The sequence below is a fragment of the Crocodylus siamensis genome, chromosome 2, assembly GCF_052110815.1.
Source record: "Crocodylus siamensis isolate JL-2025a chromosome 2, ASM5211081v1, whole genome shotgun sequence".
In the NCBI taxonomy this organism is placed as follows: Eukaryota; Metazoa; Chordata; order Crocodylia; family Crocodylidae; genus Crocodylus; species Crocodylus siamensis.
This window is the reverse complement of record NC_143396.1, coordinates 42,900,042-42,924,371: the sequence shown is the minus strand read 5'-3', so window position 1 is coordinate 42,924,371 and position 24,330 is coordinate 42,900,042. Positions and strand designations below refer to the sequence as shown.

At 45.9% G+C, this 24,330-nt stretch overlaps 1 pseudogene; it reads right to left on the bottom strand.

The window, feature by feature from the left end:
- The window catches only part of LOC149870179 (negative elongation factor A-like), a 55,316-nt pseudogene extending 54,862 nt beyond the window's left edge, over nt 1-454 (bottom strand).
- Nucleotides 455-24,330: the final 23,876 nt, after the last annotated feature.

Sequence of the window (24,330 nt, the reverse complement as noted above, 5' to 3'; positions counted from 1 at the left end):
CATTCTGGCACAAAACCCTATTCTATAGACTTTCACATTGTTGTTCAAGTTTTGTTAAAGCCTCTTTCTCTGCCTCTTTTCTTTGTTGTATCTCCTTCCTGAACTCTCTCACAACCACCTCTTTATGGCTTAAAACAATACCCACTTCTCAAAACAATATCCAGCGTAAGACCATCTGCCCAAAGTATTTTAATTTCTTAAAATTAAATGCCCTTATATTTGCTTTTGTTTTGAATGAAAACATGTACTTAAATATTTGTATAGCTATCTCAAATGAAGGACTGTTGTTACCAATTTCTACCAGATATAGCCCAACCTATGATCCTCTTACTGATTTGCCAGCCATACCTTTCCTCTTCATGGGGATGGTTATCTTTTGTGCTTTGAGGATTGCGACCTTGAGGAACGACCACTGTTCATGAACCCCATTTGCCTTCCATCCCTGGTTCTGCATCGCCTCCCCTACTAATGCCTCAAGCCTGTTGAAGTCAGCATTTTTGAAGTCCAGGACTTCAATCCTGCTAGTTGATTTGTCAGCTTTGTGGCAGACAGTGAACCTGATGAGATCATGGTCACTGTCACCAAGGCTACCCTCAATGTTGAAGCCATATACCAGAATCTCCTTTGGCCAAGACCAACCCTAGGGGAGTCTAGGAAATCTCATGCTCAATTGTAAGGTGTGGGGCTTTTTTCCCCATGTTAACTGTGGGGAGAACCTTGTCTTCTAATTTAGAAAATAAGGTGGACTATGACCAGCACAGGGGTTCCAATTAAGAGTCTGACCTATTGATGTTCACCTTATGTTTGCAATAATGCCCAGTTGCATAAAATGCCATTTGCATGTCCATAAAAGTTTATTTGGGTAAATCCAATATCTTTTATTGGAATAACTCAAATAGTTCAAACAATTCTTCTTTGCAAGACTTTGGGTACAAATACCCTTCATCAAGCAGAGGAAGCATTTGCAGTTGGCCTGTGCTCTTCCTGAATGGAGTAGTAAAGTAGCCAGTATATATGCAAGAAAGCCAGTCAGTTAAAATTTAAATTGAGGTGGTCAGTGGGTGAGAGGGTGGGGGCGGGGAGTGGAAAGGGGAATGAACATAGCTGTAGTCAATGGATGAGAGATGGAGGGGGAGCAAGGGGCAGGAAAGGGAATGAATAGCTGGCAAAAGTGGAAGGTTTACCTGGGAAGTCAGATGTTAGGCAGGTTATAATGTGTCATAAATCCAATGTCCCTGATTTTTAGTTATGTTCCATGGAGGAAAATGGAGGAGAGAAGCCAGGACAGGCACCAGATTCTGACCGAGAGAGGTAAGTGATCCAGCTGCCTGTACCTTTGGTTTAGTGAACTCTTTGTTTGTTTGGTGGGGGGTGTGGTCTGAGAAGTGGGGAGTGAGTGCTGTCTGCTGAATGAGTGTTGATTGCTGTGGGATTGATGATTGCTGTGGGATTGCTGTCTGGGCCTGAGACAGCCCAGGCCCAGAAAGGTATAAAAAGAGACACACCAGGCAACCAGGGAGCCTGTGACTAGGGAACCAGTGAACAGGGATTTCCAATAGGGGAAGGCCAGTTCATGGGTAGCAGTACACACCATATAGGAGTACACAGAAACTTGTGACAGAGACTTCAGGTAAGTGAATGAGGAGAGGGGGTGGTGACACCACTCTGGGGGTGGTGACACAGAGCTGCCTGGCTGTTGCCTCCGGCTTGGAGCTCTTGTGAGGCCTCCACCCAGACAGTCCCCTTGGATAGGTCAGCACTGCCCTCATCCCCTGTCTGTGGGGGTTGTTTGGCAGGACCTCTGAGGCCTGGGGTAGTATGAGGGCCAGGGGTTCCCTTGCCTCTCCCACATGTGCCTGGATTGAGGCCCTGGAGGGGCAGGTGAGGGAACTCCAAGCAGAGGTGAGCAGGCTGTGGGGGGATCAGGGCTGCAGAGGATGAGATTTGATGGATACTTTCATTCTCTTCAGGACCAGACACCTAGCACAGAGGCATCACGGGAGAGTCCCAGGACAGCTGAATGGAAGATGGTCATCTTCAGAACTAGACAGTGTGCAGCTGTGACTGCTTCCTCATTCCAACTGGGGAACAGATACAGAGCCCTGGCAGCACTGGAGAATGATGCAGCAGAGGAAGCCACAGGGGAAAACATCTGCAACAAACACCAGGCAGGCTGAGTCACAACTGAGCAGCCGGAGGTCATCTTAGTGGATGACTCCCTCCTGTGGCATGGAGTGGCCTATCTGTTGACCAGATCCCATGGCATGGGAGGTTTGCTGCCTACCCGAAGCCAGGATCTGGGACATCACTGCAGGGATTCTTGACCTTATCTGGCCCCCTGATTTCTATCCGATGGCCCTCATCCATGTGGGCACAAATGAAGCACCCAGTAGTCCAGACCACATCGTGAGTGACTACAGGGCTCTGGGGTCCAGGCTTAGGAAGTCGGGGCACAGGATGTCTTCTTGTCCATCCTTCCAGATAGCGTTTGCCATCAGCATCAGGACACCTGCATCAGGTAAGTCAACCTGCAGCTCTGGAGTTGGTGCCATCATGTGGGTTTTGGTTTCTACAACCGTGATCCACACTTCCATGAGAGAGGCATCCTGAGACAAAATGGTCTTCATCTCTTTTCTAAAGGTAAGAGTCTGTTCTCTTACAAGTTGCCTGATCTTGTCCAAAGGGATTTAAACTAGGTTCGTTGGGAGATGGGGTAGCAGAGGATAAGGAGAACCTAGGATCAGCCAGCCATGAACAATGCACAGAATCAGTCCAGGTAAGCATTAAAATGTCTCTACAATAATGATACAAGCATGGGGAACAAGCAGGAAGAACTTGCATTCCTGCTTGCAAGCAACAACTTTAACTTGGTTGGACTAACTGAAACCTGGTGGGACCCCACTCACAATTGGACAGTAGGTATTGTGGGTTACAGGTTGTACAAATGGGATAGAGTGGGGGAAAAAGGAGGGCTTGCTCTCAATGTTAAGGAGCAATATACGTCCTCTATAATCAAGATGGGATAAAAGGAGAGACAAACTGAGGTACTGTGGGTCAGGATACAAGATGGTAGGGTGGAAAGAGATTTGGTCATGGGGGTCTACTATAGACCAGCACACCAGGAGGATTAGCTAGACCTGGAATTCTCCAGGCAGCACTTGGAGACCATACAGTCGAGATATATGGTTGTCATGGGTGACTGTGACAGGGGGCCTGTTTGGGACCGATCTCACCATGGCCCTCCCACCTGTTCCTGGGCCAACCGCCCAGATTCTCGTCCGCCACACCTTGATGTTAATTATTCAATATATGTTAATTAAGTGGGAGGCTGCTCATTTCATGCCTCGATGCCAGGGGGGACTATCTGTGGCTCTTTTCCTCCCCTACACTGCAGCCCAAGCCTTGCAGGTGGCACTTTAATGTTCTCACTATCACCAGCCCCCACACTAGGCCCCAGAATCCTCCTATTGAACCCTACTGGGATTTCTCCCCTCAGGCAGCCTCTTCCACCATCATACCAGGCAGCATAGCTCCCTGACCTGGTTCCCCTGTGGGTGTGGTCCCCCCATCAAGACCTTTGGCTCATCTAGCCCTGGCCCACCTTCAGGCAAGTCAGAACCCCAGGCCCTCAGCTCTTGGGCATCCCTTGTGGTTGGCCCCTGGCCCTTTAACCCTTCCAGTCCTGGCCCCAGCATGGGCCAGTCAGGGATGTAACTAGGTACTAGGTTAGTCCAAGACAGGCCTGAATCTATGGCCCTTTTCTCACTCTCCAAGAGTCCACTCTCTGGGCCCTCCAAACAAAGGGGTCACCCACCCAGTCATGGGGGCTAGGGGTTAAGGCACCCCAACCCGCCTTTCACTGGGGTAATAACTGTCTTGGCATTTCTTGGGGGCTCCCACACCACTGGGAGCTCCACCAGGCCACCCATTCCTGGCAGGGTTCAGTGTTAAGTCATTCCTAGGACCAGAAGCCTCCTGACCATCCCCTACAGCTTCCCCCTTACCTCCAGATGATATCAGCAGCCCTCCTTCAGCAGCAGAACTGCCCTGTTTATATGGGTAGCCCCAGTTCCAAAAAGGCTTCCCTAATCAGGCACCTGGTGGCTGCCAGCTCCAGGCCCTTATAGTGGCAGGCACAAACAGTGCCCTGACACAGTGACCTAAACTACCCTGACATTTGCTGAGAGAAGCAGGCAGCCAAATCTAACTGCTTCTGTAGGTCCTTAACCTGCATACAGGGCCTCCATCTAAAGCAGGTGATATATGATTCCACTAGGGGAAATTCCTTGCTGGACTTGGTGTTAGCTACAGGGGATGACCTGGTGGGGAATCTGGAGGTACAAGGTAACCTAGGGGGTAGTGACCATCAATTGATTGAATTCACTATATAGTCAAGGGTGAGTAAACTAACTATCAGGGCTGAAGTGCTAGACTTCGGAGAGGCTAACTTCAGTGTGCTCAGGAGGTTAGTTACTGAGGCATTAAAGCTCAAGAGCGTTGATGAAATGGGGGTCCATGAAGGGTGGTTGTTCCTCAAGGGAGTGACTCTACATGTGCAGAAGGAGACTCCCATTGTTCATAAAAGGGGGCAAAGGGTCCAAGAAGCCCTGTTAGGTGAACAGGGAAGTCCAAGAAAGCCTAAGGGCAAAGAAAGAGGTATACAAGCTGTGGAAACAGTTGGTAGCTGCAAAGGAGGAGTACACCTCCCTGGCTTGCACTTGCAGGGAATCAGTTAGGAAGGCCAAAGCAGGATTAGAACTTAGGCTGGTGACAAAAATTAAGGATAACAAAAGTCCTTCTTCAGATATATAAGGAGAAAAAAGGAAGGTGCAGGGTTGCAGAGGACCCCTACAGGACAAACAAGGGCAACTAGTGACAGACAGGGGGGACAATGCTGAGCTCTTCAGTGCATTATTTCCATCTGTATTCCTAGACATAGACCAAGACAAATCTCCCAATTGGATCATAGATAGACCCAGGAGGGACACCAGCCCATCAACTGTTGGCTCAGACTTAGTGAAGGAGCACTTGGAGGGGGTGGATGTGTTCATATCAGTGGGCCTGGGTAAACTTCATCCAAGGGTGCTGAAGGAATTGGCCAGTGTCATAGCAGAGCCACTGGCATGGCTGTTTGAGCACTCATGGTGCTCCTATCATGGCCCAGATGACTGGGAAAGGGTCAATGTGGTCCCTATCTTCAAGAAGGGGAGGAGAGAGGAGCCGGGAAACTATAAGCCAGTTAGTCTCACCCTTATCCTTGGGAAAACTCTGGGAAAAAATCAGCAGAAGAAATAATGCTGAAAGGAAATCAGCATGGATTAATTGCAGGTAGATCCTGCCTAACTAACCTTGTTTCTTTTTATGATCAGGTCACAAAATGCTTAGACATAGGAGTCGAGATAGATGTCTTCTACCTAGATTTTAAGAAGGCCTTCAATACAGTATCTCATTCTGTTCTCTTAAATAAACTGACAGGCTGTGGTATAGATGATTACACAGTCAGATGGGTGGCAAATTGTCTTAGGGGTTGCACCCAGAAAGTGGTGGTGGACAGGTTGATATCAACCTGGAAAGATATGGGCAGTGGAGTCCTGCAAGGCTTGGTCCTTGGCCCAATGCTATTCAACGTCTTCATCAGTGACTTAGATGAGGATGTGGAGAGTACCCTGTCCATGTTCACAGATTATACCAAATTATGAGACAAAGTTAACACACCAGAGGGTAGGGAACAGGTGGATCTGGACAGGTTGGAAAAATGGGCAGAAAGAAATAAGATGCAGTTCAACAAAGACAAGTGCGAAGTGCTGCATCTGGGCAAAAAGAACAAGCAACACACTTACAGGCTTGGGGATGACCTTCTCAGCAGCACAGCAGCAGAAAGGCATCTTGAAATCATAGTTGACTCCAAGATGAACATATGTCATCAATGTAATGAAGTATCAACAAGGCTAACTACACTTTATCATGCATTAACAGATGCATGATGAAAATGTCCAGAGAGGTGATGCTTCCCCTCTATGCAGCACTGGTCAGGCTGCAGTTGGAGTACTGTGTCCAATTTTGAGTGCCACACTTCAATAGGGATGCAGAGAATCTTGAGAGGGTTCAGAAGAGAGCCACTGGTATGGTCAGAGGCCTGCAGGCAAGGCCCTACGAGGAGAAGGTGTAGTGCCAGTGGTGGAGATGCCCTGGGTGTACTGGAGGATGTTCCTGGCCAACAAAACTTATATTAAGGACCTATTGTACCTTGACAGACAGAGGTAGACAAATACATTTGTGCTGGCCCAGTGCATGGGGATTCCCACACTGTGTGTACCCTGCCACTTCAGGAAGTCAAGGCCACCCTACCACCCATTTCTCTTTCCTGTATCCAAGAGGGCCTATGCAAAGGCAGTACCCAACTCCCCATATTCCCCAGTCCTGTAGAACTAGTCATGGGTCCTGTTTCTCAATAGACCGCATGATACTCCCCACCATACCACCTCCATAGTCTGGGAGATATAAAACTGGTATGCTTCTGAATATTCCATTGTCTCTAACTTTATATGCTTATGCTGTATTATTCCTCATAGTGTGGGGAATAAGCAGGAGGAACTCACCCTCAAGAATAATACAGCATAAGCATAGCTAGTTCAAACCAGGCATTGTAGGGCTCACAGAAACCTGGTGGGATTCATCCCACAACTGGGTGGTTAACATTAAGGGCTCTAGACTATACAGGCAGGATAGAATGGGGAGGAAGGGCGGGCATGTGGTGCCGGTTGTCAAAGAGAAATACACATCCTGAACCAGAAGGATGGTGTCTGAGGAGGGGCAGGCTTAAGTGCTCTGGGTCAGGATACAGGGGGGTTCTGGGGAAAGGGACTTAATGGTGGGGGTCTACTACAGACCTCCCAACCAAGGGGAAGAGGTGAACTGCAAATTCTCAGGTCAGCTTGTGGAGGCACTTAAGGCAAGGGATGTAGTTGTCATGGGTGATCTAAATTACCTGGACATCTGCTGGGAGGAGCAGTCAGCCAGATCTGACCACTCATGAAGGTTTCTTGCCAAAATACAGGACCCCCAATTAACCCAGGAGGTGCAAAGTTCCACCAGGGGGAATGGCCTGCTGGACCTGGTCCTGGCCAGAGGCAATGACCTCATGAGGGGACTCCAGGTTCTCAACCACCTGGGTGATAGCAATCATTGCTTGTGGGAATTCACCATCCAGCACAGGGTGTCAAGGGCCTGTAGCAAGGCAGTAGCTCTTGACTTCAAGAGGACCAACTTCAATGAGTTGAGATTAGTGGGAGAGGCACTGGGGTCCTGGAGAGTAGGGGAACTGGGTGCCCAAGATGAGCGTTTGTTCCTTAAGGAGACGATACTCAGAGCCCAAGGTGTGACAATCCCAATGAGAAGCAAAGGGGGCAAGAGTGCTCAAAAGCCCCCTGGCTCACCAAGGGCATTTGGGAATGCTTGATTGCCAAAAAGGAGGCATACACCCACTGGAAGAGAAGGGCTATCACCAAAGAGGAGTATACCTCCATTGCTCAGGTCTGTAGGGGGGCTGTTAGGAAAGCTAAGGCAGATAAGGAACAAGGACTAGCATCGAGGATAACAAAAAAGTCCTTTTTTAAATACACTGGGAGCATGAAGAAGGCACCAGGTAACGTGGAACCCCTGCAGGTTGCACCAGAGAGGAAAGCAGACCTCTTTAACCATGTCTTTGCCTCCATTTTCTTGTGCAGGGACTGGGACTCCCCTACTGAGATTCAAGACAGACTCAGGAGAAACTCCACCAGGCCTAGGGTCAGAGAAGACCAATTTAGGGAATTTCTGGAGGGGCTGAACATGTTCAAATCTGCAGGTCCAGATGCTCTCCACCCCAGGGTGCTGAGGGAATTGGCAAGAGTTATTGCAGGGCTCCTGGAATGGCTATACGAACACTTGTGGTGCTCTTGCCAGGTGCTGGATGACTGGAAGAAGGCCAATGTGGTCCCCATCTTTAAAGAGAAGAGGGAGGACCCAGGTAACTATAGGCCTGTTAATCTTACTTCAATCCTGGGGAAGCTATTGAGAAGATTTTCAAGGAGCACATCTGTGCTGGGCCAGCAGCAGGGATGATGCTCAAGGGCAACCAGCATGTTTTCATTAGGGGCAGGGCCTGTCAGACCAACCTGATTGCCTTCTATGATCAGGTCATAAAATCACTGGACGCAGGTGTTGCAGTGAATGTAGTCTTTCTGGACTTCAGGAAGACCTTTGACACTGTCTCCCACCCCATTCTCATTAAAAAACTAGGTGACTGTGGCATTGATGCCTACACAGTCTGATGGATTGCAAATTTGGCTGAAGGGTCATACTCAGAGGGTAGTAGTGGACAGGTCTTTTTCGACCTGGAGGGAAGTGAGCAGTAGAGTCCCCCAGGGCTTGTTCCTTGGGCCCACACTGTTCAATTTCTTTATTCATGACTTGGACGATGGAGTGAAAAGCATCCTGTTTAAATTTGCAGACGGCACCGAGATTTGGGGTGAAGTGGGCATGCTAGAAGGGAAGAACAGATTACAGCGGGACCTAGACAATGGGCAAATGTAAATAGGATGGGATTCAATACTGACAAATGCAGGGTTCTGCACTTAAGAAAGTAGGAACCAACAGCATACCTAAAGGCTGAGGAACTCCTTTCTCAAATGCACAGTGGCATCCACAGATGCATCACAAGCAGGGCCAAAGAGGTGATCCTCTCCCTTTATGCATCACTGGTCAGGCCACAGCTGGAGTACTGTGTTCAGTTCTGGGTGCCACGCTTCAGGAGGAATGTGGACAGCATTGGGAGGGTCCAAAGGAGGGCCACTCACATGATCTGGGGACAGCAGGGCAGATCCTACAAGGAGACGCTACAGGATTTTAACCTGTTCAGCCTTTGCAAGAGAAAGCTGAGGGGGGACCTGGTGGCCATCTATAAACTTACTAGGGAGGACCAGCGGGGATTGGGAGAGACCTTGTTCCCCCGAGTGCCTTCTGGAGTACGAAGGAATAATGGCATAAGTTGTTAGAGAGTAGGTTTAGACTAGACATTAGGAGGCACTACTTCATGGTCAGGGTGGCTAGGATCTGGACCAACTTCCAAGGGAAGTGGTGCTGGCTCCTACCTTGGGGATCTTTAAGAAGAGGCTTGATGTTTACCTAGCTGGGGTGTTTTGATCCCAGTTTTCTCTCCTGCCCAGGGTAGGGGGTCAGACTAGAAGATCTACAAGGTCTCTTCTGACCCTACATCTATGAAACTAAGCATACCAGACATCATCATGACCTTGTGACCAACCCAGACACCAAGTGGTGGGAGGTCCCTTGCCCTCACATTTGTGGAGAGCAAGGGACTTTGGGTAGGAGTGAATTGTCCCGGGGTGGGGAACCAAACCCCAGAGTCACGGTGGGCCGGGGTGGCAATTAGACACGGTAACAGGCCGGGTTCTATTGGCTATGGAGAACTGAGGCACAGGAAGCGTAGCGGTTTCTTAAACAAGTTGTGAATTTATTTGACTTACGCTTAGGTGCGTAGGAGAACGATGTCTTCAGTTACAGTTTACAACAACAACAACAAGAACAACAAAGGGGTCTGTTGGCCCACGAGGTTCAGTCAAAGACCTAGTCCCAGGGCTGGTCAACAGCTCATTGAGTGGATAACACAAACAACCAACTAACTGTAACACGGTGAATGATGAAAACGAGACGTGACGCCAGTCCAATATTGGTGGACGATCGAGTAGTCGTAGAGTAATGCCGAGGTCAGGATGCCAGAATGTTGAGGTGAAATCGTAGTGGGATGGTCCAAAATCGTAGTCAGCAATCAGTCAAATTGAATCAGGAACCAGGAGATCAAAATCACAATCGCTCTAACCAGCACAGAGTGCTAATCTGGGGAAGGAGACCAGTAGGCCCAAGAGCCTGACTACCAGACAGTCCCTAGAAACACCAGCCTCTGTCTGCAGTGACGCGATCTTCTCCCCCCAGAGGGAGGGGCCCTCAGACCTTTTATAGCAGCCCTATAGCCAATCAGGCTGCTTGGCTAAGAGAAATTTCTAGAGGTATTACCTCATTCCAGTCGTACACTGGGCATGCTCTGCACTAAGATCTGCATAGCAACTGAGTCTGCTCAGAGCTGAAAGTGGGTCAGGGCTGATTGACAGCTCCTGAGGTCATAGAAGGGGTAACTCAAGCCCTGCATGGAATTTTCCACTCTCAATCAAACTGAGTTCATGCATTGGCAGCACCTATACTTAAAATTTCGCCCCAACATGAATCAACCTGTATTCTACATAACTACTACAAACCACCAGGGTCCTAGGTAGGGTTGGCAAGCCGGTCAATTGACTAATCAAATATTGTTCACTGACCAGTCAATTGGCTGCATAGTTTAGCAATTTTACAAAAAAATCATCATCATCATTTTTTGTAGTTTTCTTGCCAGAAATGTGATTTTTGACAAATGTATTAATGGAAAATTGCTTGATATCTCAGAACCCTAAACATTAACCTTTGACCGTCACTCCCATCACTGTTTTCCCTTATGTTGTCTCAAGAGCTCTGTTGTAATGCATTTAGTGGCTTTCCTAATTGACAGAGGCTTATAGTTTTCCTAGTGGCCTAAGCTGCCCCTCCCAGCCTTTATGTAGCATATCAGCCTGGGAGTAAGCACTTACTAACCCACTTACTCCACAGATCTTGTCAAGTTTTTAAGAACTTTCATGAATTTAGTGACAGTAATAATCTAAGAGAACCCCAACATTTGCATATAAGGAATTTGTGTGTGGGCAAAACAAGCAATGTAAGGTTTAAAACACAGAAAAAGAAATAGTTAAATGGTCTTAAATAGTTAAACAGTTAGTGGTCTCTAAATCACCACTGTCCACTTTGAGGGATCCTTCAAGGAACCAATATGAAAAGCCCAGCCATTCAGCATGTGTGCAGCAATTTCTTTATGACCTATGTTCAGTCCAGTGAGCCAGACCACACCTGACCCAATTAAGCTGCCTCCAAAGGAACTATGGGACATACATCTAAATCAGTATTCCTGTTAGTGACAGTGTATTTTATTCTGGCAGCTATAGTGATGTGGTGATGTTCTTACATACCTGGAACATATGTAGCAGTACTGAGACAGGAAAAATGCAGCACAATAGTGAGTTGGATTCCATATGTCCTTGACCAGTGATAATTGTAGAAAGGATATATCAAGTCTACTAAATTTAAAGTAAAGCACAAAATATCATTATTGAAACTAGGACTAATGCAAGTACTAAATAAATGCATTGTAATGACTGTGCAGTAGTGTCTTGTGTAGATGTGCGTACTATGTCCTAAATAACTACATTGATTTAACACAGAAAAAGTAAGAAAAGTAGTAGTTCTGAAATATATATTTAAAGGACGGAAGAGATTCATAGATTCATAGATATTAGAGTCAGAAGGGACCTCAGCAGGTCATCGAGTCTGACCCTCTGCCCAGGAAAGAGCACTAGGTTCAGACAACCCAAGCTAGGTGCTTGTCCAGTCTCCTCTTGAAGACTCCCAAGGTGGGGGAGAGTACCACCTCCCTTGGAAGCCCATTCCAGATTCTCGGAACCCTTACTGTTCTTTCTAATGTCCAACCTAAATCTGCTCTTCCTCAATTTGTGTCATTGTTTCTAGTTACTACAGGGCATGCCCTAGTAAATAGAGTATTTCCAATTCCCTGTTTCCCTCCCCTGATGAATTTATAGGCAGCCACAAGATCATCTCTCAGCCTTCTCTTGCAAAGGCTGAAGAGATCTAGATCCCTCACTCTCTCCTTGTAGGGCCTTGCCCTACGAAATATCAGAAAAGACGTGTTCTAACTAAATTATAAATTTGCAGTGCAGCCTACCAGCCAAATTACAGAGACAAAACACTGTTGTTTTTTTTTAAATAAAATAGAAGGCATCCAGAGGGATCAAAATGCTGAAAAAGAAATGATCCTGGATGTGCTCAAAGGCCTTTTGTTGATCCTGAAATTTTCTTCCATTGATAAAAAAGGCTGTCAAACTTACACAAGCCTGTTTAGTATCACCAATTTGTATTCCTTTACCTATTACTTTAGAACAAGTGTTAGTATAACGATAGCTAGAGCTCTGTCTGTTTCTATTACACATTCTAGAAGCATTGAGTTCTCCTACAGAATTTGTCCCATGATCAGCCCAGGAGCATTTTTTTCAAATAACTGTTTTAAGAAATTGTTTTAAGAAAATCTGCCAAACTTTATGTTAGAAGAGTAGGTCTCTTTAAAAATATATAAAAAATAAATAAATGAAATGAAATATTTTAGATAGGTGAACTCAGGCTTTTTATACAAAATTAAAAATCTAGTTTACTTTTCTTCAGTGACTATATTTCTCAGGAAATTGACCATCTGGCACTGATTTAGGAAAGTATCCCCAGTCAGGGAAGTACACAGTTCAGTACTGGTCTGAATCAAGCACTGTAAAAGTAAAAGATAAAAAAACACATTAATATTTTTTAATTGTAGATATCAGGAAGATTAACAGTTCAGTCAAGTCCAATTTATTTCTCCAGTTGTTCTGTATGTGCTGAAGATCAAACAGCATGGAAGGTAACCCTCTATCCTCCACTGGGTCTATCATTGGAGAAGTGGGAGTTATAAGAAGCATTGAGCAGATTTTTATCCCCAAATACCTATATGTTTTCCTAACATTGATTCATGAAGTCAAGGTCAATCATTGCAGCATTTCAGTAAGTCACAGGTAGAATGTATACTATGTTAAAATGATCACTATAATGATGTTTAGACATCAATATCTAATTCCTGATTAAAGGTTGAAGTAAAGGGCACTTATCCTATATCTTGCCCAAGTATATTGCCAATGCAATAATATAGACACCAAAAAACAAAAACAAAAACTTCCCCCAGTTTTAAAACATACATTTTTTAAAGTAGGATATATTTATGCTATTTATCTGAGTGTGTTTAGGATGCTACTCACCATAGTATTGGAATCTTCATTTTCAGTTATTTAATTTGTATTATCCAAACTTAATAACTTGTGTGAGACACATCATTGGTATCATAAATAAATATCTAAACTATCCCAAGGAGACTCTGGCACTAAGAGGCAAATGCTATATTTCTACAGATCCATATATTATAAGTTCATAACGATGTGAGCAAATCCTGTATTGTACAGGAACCTAATCTTAGTCAGATCTCCTTTTATTAATTTTCACTTAGAATGATCATGAGATCATCTAGTACAATAATTTTAGGTTGGGTCAGTCTGAAAGCTGGATCCAGCATGAGGTTAGCATTCTGGATTGTTATACAGGTACAATCCAATGTCCCACCTTGGCCCCACATGCCATGAAACAACACCACGTACCAGCCTGAGCATGCACATCAGATCTGGACATGGCCCAACTGCACATGTTGGTCTAATGTCACTCACTGAATCTATCCATGGAGCAACCCTATGCACAAGTATAAATTAATGGTACCATCTCTCCCCCACCACCAAATTTATAGATGCCTGGGGACCACCGTGAGCCAGATGACAGAGTCCTACAGGTCAGTTTTGACCCATGGGCCAGAGGTTGAACACTACTGATGTATTATAACCTCCTTTTCTATGCTGAATCATTTATGTCTAAACAATCCCAGACAAAATTTTTGTCTATCCTCAACTGAAAATTTGCGGACTAATGTTCTAATGATGAAGAATCTACATGCTTACAATTTTAAAGGTCTTCCTAATATTTAACCTGCATATCTTTTGTTGCAAATTTAGTCAATTACTTCTTGTTCTGTCACCTACGGACACAAAGAACAACTGATCTTCTTAATTACAATCCTTTTTGCATTTGCATCTCCACCTCAGACTTTCTTTTAGCAAGACATTGAATCTTCTTCACCTTGCCTTCCCACCATCTATTTTTCATGTCATGGCTTCACCTTTGGACCTCTGCCTTGACTGGGGATTCAATTTATTTTGCTTGGACTTGACATCTTTCCCAGTGCAAAAGGCCTTCCACTTGTGGTCAGTCAACTCTTGGATATCCTGGTCACTCCCCTGGAACCAGTTCTAATGATTCCTGGTAGAGAATCCAAGTGTCTCTTCACAAGCGCTGACAATGGTGGACTTGAAGGAACCCCCCCCCCCACCAGTGCTGCTGATATTTTCCCATTGTTGAAATTTGCTGATATCCAAGATATGCGTGGTTTTTTTCAATGCCACAAAATCCATCTACAGTCTGAGCACTCAGGGACCAACCCCACTGAGACCTTAAGATAGAGGAGACCTAATCAAGAAAAGAGAACTCATCAACACTCAATGGAAGGAGGATTTTGAAAACCTTCTCAATCAAGACTCTTGTTGATGAAAGTGTTCTCAACTCCATTCCATAACACCCAGTCAAAGGCAGTCTTGGAATACTTCCAATCCTTGACAAGAAGAGGAAATCCATCTTTCAGAAGAAGAATGACAAGGCATCTGGAGCAGATGGAATATCAATCAAAATCTTCAAGCAGGTAGGAGAAGAGATCACATAACAGTTCCATGCCCTCATTTTAAGGATTTGGAATCATGAGGAAATCCCAGATGACCTCATGGATACCATAGTTGTGACAATGTTCAAGAAAAGATTTCACAGATTTCATAGACATTAGGGCTGGAAGGGACCTTGGAAGATCATCGAGTCCAGCCCCCTACCTGAGGGGTAGGAAGTAAGCTGGGGTCATAGGATCCCAACAAGATAAGCATCCAAATTTCTCTTGAAGGCATTCAATGTGGGTGCTTGAACCACCTCCAATAGAAGGCTATTCCAGACCTTGGGCGCTCGGACAGTAAAGAAATTCTTCCTTATGTCCAACCTGAAATGGTCTTGCAGGAGTTTATAACCATTCAACCTTGTCATTGTTTGGGACACTCTGGTGAACAATCATTCCCCAAGATCCTGGTGAACACCTCTGATAAACTTATAGGTGGCCATCATATTGCTCCTGAGCCTGAACTTTTCAGGCTAAAAAGCCCCATAGCTTTCAGCCTGTCATCATAAGGTCTGTTTTTCTGACCTCTGATCATGCACATGGCTCTTCTCTGGACTCTCTCAAGCTTCTCCACATCCTTTTATGAATTATGGAGCCCAAAACTGGATGCAATACTCTAGCTGCGGCCTCACCAAGGCTGATTACAATGGGAGAATGGTGTCCCAGAATTTACTTGAGAAGCATCTATGGATGTAAGCCAGCATTTTGCTCACTTTACTAGCCACAGCATCACATTGAAGGTTCATGTTCATCTTGTGGTCAATCATGAGCCCCAAGTCCTTTTCATCCATAGTGGTAGGCAGTGTAGCACTGCCTAGCCTATAAGGGTGCTGCAGATTTTTCCTCCCAAGGTGGAGAACCTTGCATTTGTCAGCGTTAAACACCATCAGGTTCTCATCCACCCATTTCTTGAGCCTGTCAAGATCAGCCTGGATCACCCTCCTGTACATAGGTGTGGACAAGTCCAACTGTAGAAATTATAGAGAGATCACCTTGCTGTCCACCACAGAAAGGTCATTGTAAGAACCTCTGGAACCATCTGCTTCCATTTGGTGAAAAGCTCCTCCCAGAATCTCAGTGTGGGTTTAGGGCATCATAAGACACAACTGGCATGATCTTCACAGCTTGCCAGCTACAGGAAAAATGCCAGTTATGACACAAACCTCTCTGCATGGTCCTGTTTGACCTGTAAGAAACTTTTAACTCTGTTAGCTGAGAAGTGCTTCGGGAGATCCTTCTAAAGTACACATGCACACCAAAATGCATTACCTTTCTTTGCCTGCTCCATTACAACATTCAAGTGGTGATTTTAAGTAATGGATTTATCGCAGCTTCCTTTGAAGTTAAAATGGGAGCTGCATCATCACTTGAATATTCTTTTTAAGGTTCCTTATCATGATGCTACATATGAACAACAATAAGCTTCCAGCTGGATTGGAGCTAAACTATCAAATGTAGGGTAAGTTGTTTAATCTCAGCTGACTCCAAGCCAAAACCAGGACCACCATGACCTCAAGCATTGGGCTCTAGTATGCTAATGATGCTGTAATCTCTACTTAATCAGAAGCAGATTTTTAAGCAATTATGAACATCCTTACCAAGGTATACAAGAAAATGGGACTGACACTTAACATTCAGGACCCCTGGCATGGCTTTATGAGCACTCGTGGTGCTCTGGTGTGGTGCCAGAGGACTGGAAGAGGGACAACGTGGTTCCCATCTTTAAAAAGGGGAAGAAGGAGGACCTGGGAAACTATACGCCAGTTAGTCTTCCCTCGATCCTAAGCAAACTGTTTGAGAAAATTATTTTGGCACATATCCACAATGGACCAGCAGGGGAGGTCATACTTAGGGGAAACCAACACGGGTTCATTAGTGGCAGATCCTGTCAGACCAACCTGGTGGCCTTCTATGATCAGATCACCAAATCATTAGATGCAGTGGTAGCACTGGACATAGTCTTCCTGGACTTTTGGAAGGGCTTTGACACTGTCTCTCACCCTGTTCTCATTAGGAAATGGGGGGGACTGTGGTGTGGACACCCACACAGTCAATTGGGTCACCAACTGGCTGGAGGGCCACACCCAGAAAGCGGTGGTGGTTGGGTCATTTTCAACCTGGAGGGATGTGGGCAGTGGGGTTCCGCAGGGCTCGGTCCTTGGGCCCGAATTGTTCAACATCTTCATAAGTGACTTGGATGAGGGGGTAAAAAGCACCCTGTTCAAATTTGCTGATGACGCTAAGATGTGTGGGATGTGGGCATGCTAGAAGGGAGGAATAGGCTCCAATCGGACCTAGACAGGCTACAGAGGTGGGCGGATGAGAATAGGATGGGATTCAACACTGACAAGTGCAAAGTGCACCTGGGGAGGAACAACCAGCACTGTATTTACAGGCTGGGGAACTCCCTTCTCGTCAATGCAGAGGCAGAAAAAGATCTTGGAGTCATCATTGACTCCAAGATGAACATGGGCCGGCAGTGTGGGGAAGCAGTCAGGAAGGCCAACCACACGTCATGCATCCACAGATACATCTCAAGTAGATCCAAGGAGGTGATCCTCCCTCTCTATGCAGCACTGGTCAGGCCACAGCTGGAGTACTGCATCCAGTTCTGGGTGCCGCACTTCAAGAGGGATATGGACAACATGGAGAGGGTCCAGAGGAGGGCCACTCACATGATCAGGGGGCAGCAGGGTAGGCCCTATGAGGAGAGGCTATGGGACCTGAACCTGTTCAGCCTCCAAAAGAGAAGGCTGAGGGGGATCTAGTGGCCTGTTACAAACTAGTCAGAGGGGACCAGCAGGCATTAGGGGAGTCCCTGTTCTCCTGAGCACTGTCAGGAGTGACCAGGAATAACGGTCACAAGCTGCCAGAGGGTAGATTTAAGCTAGATATTAGGAGGTGCTACTTCACAGTCAGGGCAGCTAGGATCTAGAACCAACTTCCAAAAGAAGTGGTGCTGGCTCCTACCCTGGGGGTCTTTAAGAGGAGGCTAGATGAACACCTTGCTGGAGTCGTTTGACCCCAGTACTCTTTCCTGCCATGGCAGGGGGTCGGACTTGATGATCTTCTCAGGTCCCTTCCAAGCCTACTAACTGTGAAACTATGTGTGTTTATTTTTGTTTATTATTCCACTTTTGGGAAAGTGCTGTAACTTGTGGGTTATTGGGCAAAAAAGTGGTGCTGGCTCCTACCCTGAGGGTCTTTAAGAGCAGGCTAGATGAACACCTTGCTGGGGTTGTTTGACCCCAGTAATCTTTCCTGCCATGGCAGGGGGTTGGACTAAATGATCTACTCAGGTCTCTTCTGACCCTAGAAACTATGAAACTATGAGAAGACTAAAGTCCTCCATCAAGTTCTTAATGAGCAGACCTGAACTCCAGTAATTCAGATTCAAGGTGAGACTCTGGAGAATGTTGGATATTTCCAGGACCACAGAAGCATCTCTCACAGAAAGCTGATATTGATGAAGAAATCCAACATTGCTTCAAATGCATAGGTGCAGCTTAGGATGCCTGAGAAAATGGGTATTCGAAGATTGCTACATCAGATCTGAAACCAAGCTATTGTTTATCAAGGACTTGTAATCTAAAGCTTATTGAATGGAGCTGAGATGTGGACAATGTACAGGCAGTGACATGCCATGGGCCTCCAGTGCCTGAGGGCCAATGCATGCATTTGCATCCCCTCTCCCCCATCCTTCTCATAGCAATACTTAAAGTCTCCCTCCCCAGCCCTATTTGGTTACCTGTTTTGATTGGGAAGGAAATGAAAGTCCCAGCATACTGGCCATGGGGGGAGTGGTGGTGGCTGGAATTTCCAGACAGAACAGGTAATTAAACATCCAACCCATGGGGCAGGCAGACGGGTTACACAAAAAATGTGGCTGCCCCTGCTGGCTCTGTGGGGCCCCCTGCAGTCACAAATAGGATGGGACAGCCCTGGTCACATTGCATGATAAGTACTCTGAAGGGCCCAGCCAGCATCCCCCTCCCCCAAGGCCAGCACCCAGAGCCATGCCCCCCTCCCACCACTGTATCCTTGTCAGTCCACCACTGCAGACAGGAGACACCTCAAGCCAGTGGAGAAGTATTATCAATGCACCCTGCAGAAGAGCCTTCAAATACAGTGGAAAGACAGATACACCAACATTAGCAGCCTTTTGCAAGTAGACACTATGAGCATCAAAGTGATTATCATCCAACATCAACTTCATTGGGCCCACTACCTCATCTGGATGTCTGACTACAGACTCCCAAAGCAAGTTTTATTATCCCAGCTCAGTCAAGGCATATGCTGAAATGGAGGGTGGAGAAGGACATTCTCAAGGCTGCTTTGAAAAAATGCAACATCAACTCATGGGAGACTATTGTCCAGGACTGCCCAAAATGGAGGAAGAATCTGCTGCAAGGATCTCAGTACTCTGAAACCTTATTACAACAATAGGAAACAGAAAATGGGAGAGATAGAAACAGTGTGTTGTGGACTGAAACAAGAATCCAGAGCCACCCACCCTGCATGGAAATACATGCACAAATTGGAACAAAGTCTGCCAATCCTGTATCATACTTGTCAGCCATCTTTGGACCCACAGATGATACATTCATGGAAAAAAATCATCCTCAACTATGAGGAACTGTCAAAGAAAAAGTTTTCTACATCTCTAGTCATTTGTACTTCTCTGCTCTGGACCCTCTCTAGATACGGTATTCTAATGAGACCTCACCAGTGAAGAGTAAGGTAGAACAAACACTTCCTATGACTTACTCCTGTTAATACAGCCAAATTTGCTATTAGCTTTTCTTTTCTTTTTCTCACAATATCACACTGTTAACTTGCATTAAGCAGGTAATCCACTATGTCTGTCAGATCTTTTCCACCTAGCCAGTGTTAGTATTTGTGAATCAGATTGTCCTTTCCTAAGTGCAGTGCTTTTCACTTGTCCTTATTGAATTCCATCCTATTAATTTCAGACTTTTTTTTTTTCAATTTATCAAGGTCATTTTGAAGCCTAATCCTCTTAAGCATCTGCTACCCTGCACAGCTTTGTTCTCTGTAAATGGACTAAATCTGTTCACAGTTCCCTTCCCCAACTCATTAATGAATATTTTGAACAGACTGTTTCAGGATGTCATGGAAGACAGTATCAAAAGCATTACTAAAATCAAGGTATATCACACCCACCCTTCCATATGGCCTTTCACTTTATCATAAAAGAAAATCAATGATTTCATCTTTAAAAATCCATGTTGGTTGCTGTTTATCACTTCTATATCCTCTAGGTGCTACAAATTGATTATTTCTATTTTTCTAGATGCCAAAATTAGCCTGTCTGTCTTCCTTTTTCCCCATTTAAAAATGTGCTCTATATTTTGCCTTTTCCATTCTTGTGGAACTTAACTTGACTTCCATGTGTTCCCAGAGATAATAGTCAAGGGCTCTGTAGTTACTCTGGTCACTCCTGGTAGTCCTTGACTGTTCCAAGCTAAATCTCATCTAGTCATGTCAATTTGAAACCATTCAACTTAGATAAGTGATCCTTCTTTTATTCACTAACACAGGCTGAGTATCTATCCAACCCATTGATGCAAATGTGGTAATTATCTGACAATTGACCTTTTTTTTGTGAAGTCTGAAGTAAAAAAAAGACATTAAACATTTCAGTCTTCTCTACATCATCTATTAATAGCTTCCCTCCGTTCCCTAAAGGACCTATACTTTCCTTGTTCTCTCACTTCTAATATATTTACAGAATACTGTTTTGTTATTGTAGGCACTAAGGTGCCTGCTACTTGAAAAGTAGGACTGGTCACCCAGGTGCCGGTTGCTGGGGCAACCAGGAGGAGCTCGGGGCTCACACCTGTCAAGCCAGCTGACCTTTTTCCTATATAACTCCCAGGCTAAGGCCATGCAGGAGGCTCTGCCTGTAACAAAAGGAGAAGGAGCTCTGTCCTGAGTGGAAAAAGGGAAAAGTTTGAAGGTGGGTGCAGCTGGTGATATGGGGTAGAGAAGGTGCACTTGTGGGGTGGCTCAGAAGATGTTTTAGTTGTGAGGCCTGGATTTAAGTTATAGTGCAGAGGCTTGTGTTTTGTGTTTGTTGTTTAAACTGGAGGATGGGGAGAGGCTATAAGGGGATGGAGGAAGCATCATAGGGGGCCCACAGTGCTGTGGGAACCTTGGCCCCAGAGACAGAGGGGTAGCAAGAAAAGTGCCAGAGAAGGCACAGCACTTGGGGTGTGCAGACCCCAGCCTTAGAGCAAAGGGTCCAGGCATGGCTATGACTACCTGAGCCCACCTGTGGTGGGGTTTGAGACCCTGAGGAGAGCTGGGGCTAGGCATGGCTACGACCACCTGAGCCCCACGGCTGCAGTAAGCCTAGAGTAAAGGGGGCAGTGCAGAAAAGGCTGTGGAAAGCCAGATGGTAACTCCCCTTCCCAAAAGGAGTACTTCCATGGATAAGAAGAGGGACTTCCACTGGCAAAGATCAGGAGTTAGGGGGTAGGACTTCTGGTCCCAATATGGTGACCAGGGGGTGGGATACCTGTCTGGGAGCAAGGCTACTGTTGCAACCCTTGAAGTCTCACCAAAACTAATGTAAGTGGCCCTCCAGCTGAAATAATTGCCCACCCCTGGACTAACATGCTCTTCTGCTCTTAGTCTCTTTAAGTAATGACCAACTCTCCATGATTTCCCCTCCCCCCCCATAGGATTGCCTTTTATGGGATCCTACCTGCCTTAGATCTGAGTTTGTTTAGGTTTCCTTTTCTGAGTTCAACATTTTTTATTTGGTTGCCGCTTTTCTTCCTTTCCTTAGGATCATGAATTATATTCTAATATAATAAAAGGCTTAGTCTATCTGTCTGTGTGTCTGTCTGTGTGTTTATCTGTCTGTAATGCTTTTGGGCATGCGCTGCCCAGGCTGTGCAGGCCCAAGTTTGAGCTACCACCAGGGAAGTTTGTGGTGGCAGCAAACACATCCCAGCCACCCAAGCAGTTGGTCCCTGCCTGCGGGCAAAGCAGGGAATCACAATGGCAGCACCCCCCCCCCATCACCCAGCCCTGTCGCACCCCCAGAACAGCCATCAGGGAAGGGGAGGTGGCCGGCAAGGAAGAAGGGAGGTGGACATGGGCCAGGCAGACATGGAGTGGCGGGGGCGGGGGAAGTGAGGAGAGCAGGGCCAGACCTAGAGTGGCTGGGAAGTGGGTGGAGTTGGCCTGGACCCAGAGCAGCTGGGGAGTGGTGGGGTGGGACCAGACATTTGGCTCCATTCCTCACTTGCCCCCCTCTCTCCCCTGTCATTTTTGATGGGCAATTTACTAGTCGTTTAATAATCATTGACACATACATTGTTCTGTCTTTTTTTTTTTTAGGTTCTCAATGAATTTCTTTCCTACAAGCAAAAAGCAATTCAAGTAAAACCTTTTTTTCTGGTATCTCATCAGTATCAAAAAGTTGCCCTTAACACAATATAAGAACTTGGTGGAAAATCCCATAATGTCTGTATTAATTTCTTCACAAGTATCACAATAATTACAATTCTTCATTGCCACTAAGCTCTGCATCTGTATACTTTGGGGCTCTGCTTAAAAAAACAAAACAAAAAACAACAGGCTCCTTTGTTCTTTCCCCTTGATTTTGATTTTTTTTTTTCTATTATTGATACTATCATACGCCCAAGCTGTTCTTTTGTCTCTGTCTCTGTCTCCCCTCCAGTCTGGAGTCCACATCCTCACAAAGCTCCAACTTTCACCACCTCCTTTTGCACTCCCTCTTCCTCATCACCCAGTTCAACATTCCTCCCCCAACATACCCAGCCTGTACATTTCCCTCCTCCCACCATGCCTTCTGCCTGTACTAGAGATGATCACAATCCCCATTCATGACCACAACCCCCCCATTGAATATGAGTTCAGCTGACAGTATTTAATCATGTACATGAGATCATTTAATGATTCATCATTCTGACCCTCAGTCCAGAATCTGAAGTACAGCAGTCAACCAGCACATCTTGTTCATGTAGTGTGAGACCTCTGTTTAAGAGTTCACAGGCATGGCAGCTATAGGATCTGAGGCCCACCCCACTTTGACTGGAAGGGGCTCCCCCTTGGCCTTCCAAATGTATGGCAAGCATACACAGTGGCAAATATGGAATTTTGAAAAGGAGGATGCAGGAGGTAAGGTACATCATCCCATAACACAGTATATATTTTTCTCCACTTAAAATTAAACTATATATTTTTGATCCTTTGTGGGTGAAGACGACCACATCCAGAAGGGGAAGGGAGGGAAGGGAAGAGAGCAAAGAAGTGGGAAAGAAAAAGGAAAGGAGAAAGAAGAAAAAGGGAAAGGTAAGAGAATGAAGGGGGTAGAGGCTAGGTCACATGAATACGTGGGTGTCTTATAAGTCCGATCTTTGCTCCGACCAATATGCTGCACCGGGGCACAAGAGTGATGAGGACTAGATACAGGAGGTTTTCATTTTCCTGGCCATGTGTTTCTTCATTGCTTATGTTGTCCATTGCTGTTCAAAGGCCAATGCTGTGTTCTAGATTTGGAACCTCCAAAATTGATGGTCATGAGCAATTTGCCCCCATGACTCTGGGTCAATGCTGAAACTCTTTAGGGACACCTTTTAGGGTGTCCTTGTACTGCTTCTTTGGTTCACCATGAACGTGTACTCCATTTGAAAGTTCACCATAGAATACTTTCTTTGGCAGGCAAGTGCCAGGCATTCTTGAGAGGTAACCGGCCCATCTTAGCTGTGCCAGTTTCAGTAGGGTATAAATACTGGGGAGAGTTGATCCAAAGTAATGCTTTAGGACTTCCTCTTTGCTGATGATTGTGCATTATGTGCAGGCTCACAGGATGACATGCATGATCTATGGACCTACTCTCTCAGCCTGTGACAACTTCAGACTCACTATTAACACAAAGAAGATTGAAGATTGCTCATGGCTTGCCTGGGTCACAATGCTCTATGAGGGTTCAGCCAGTTGGGCTCTTGGCTCCATTATTCTTCTTCACTTCTTGTCCAGATGCATGGTTCTTGCTCCTGGAGATACCAAACATCCTGCTTTTTTTTGGTGTCTCCCTTTAAACTGCCTGGTCTTCTGTCCATGCCAATTGGAGTAGGCTCCCCAGGGTATGTGTTCTCCTGCCCCCAGTGCCTGCCTGTTTCCCCAGTTTCCCCCAGACGTTTACCTTTGTCACACTGGGGATGCATCACTCATCTGGACCCATCTGGGTAAGTTTCCTGACAGTGCAGCCAGCTCTGTGGGTGTAAAGCAGGAGCTGGTCCTTAGCCCCTGCTACAAAACTCTTCTAGCATCTGAGGCCTGCTGCACAAGTTATTGGTTTTGGTACTTATGCAGCTCTTGTCCCAGTAACCCCTTTGGATCCTTGACTCACTGATTCTTGGTTAGCCCTTTGGCTCAATATTTGGACTTCAGTTTGACTATGGCTTGCTTTCTGACTTCTGAACCCTTGTTAGTCCTCCAGTTTGGTTTCAGATTCTGGGCCTCTGCCAGTTGGAAATCAGCTGAAGTGTGATGAGGAAGAGCCTGTTCAGGGTGCAGTGGGCCAATGTGGGCAGCGGTGGAACATGGTAGGAGTCAGTAGAGTGTGATGGGGATGGTGGGGTCTGATGGCTTTGGGGTACAATGGAATAGAGGTGAATATGTGGGATAACAGGAGACAGGGATCAGGTAGCATTTTGATGGAGACATTTTCAACCTGCACAGGCTCTGAGCATACCTAGTGAGATAAGCAGAAGTGGACA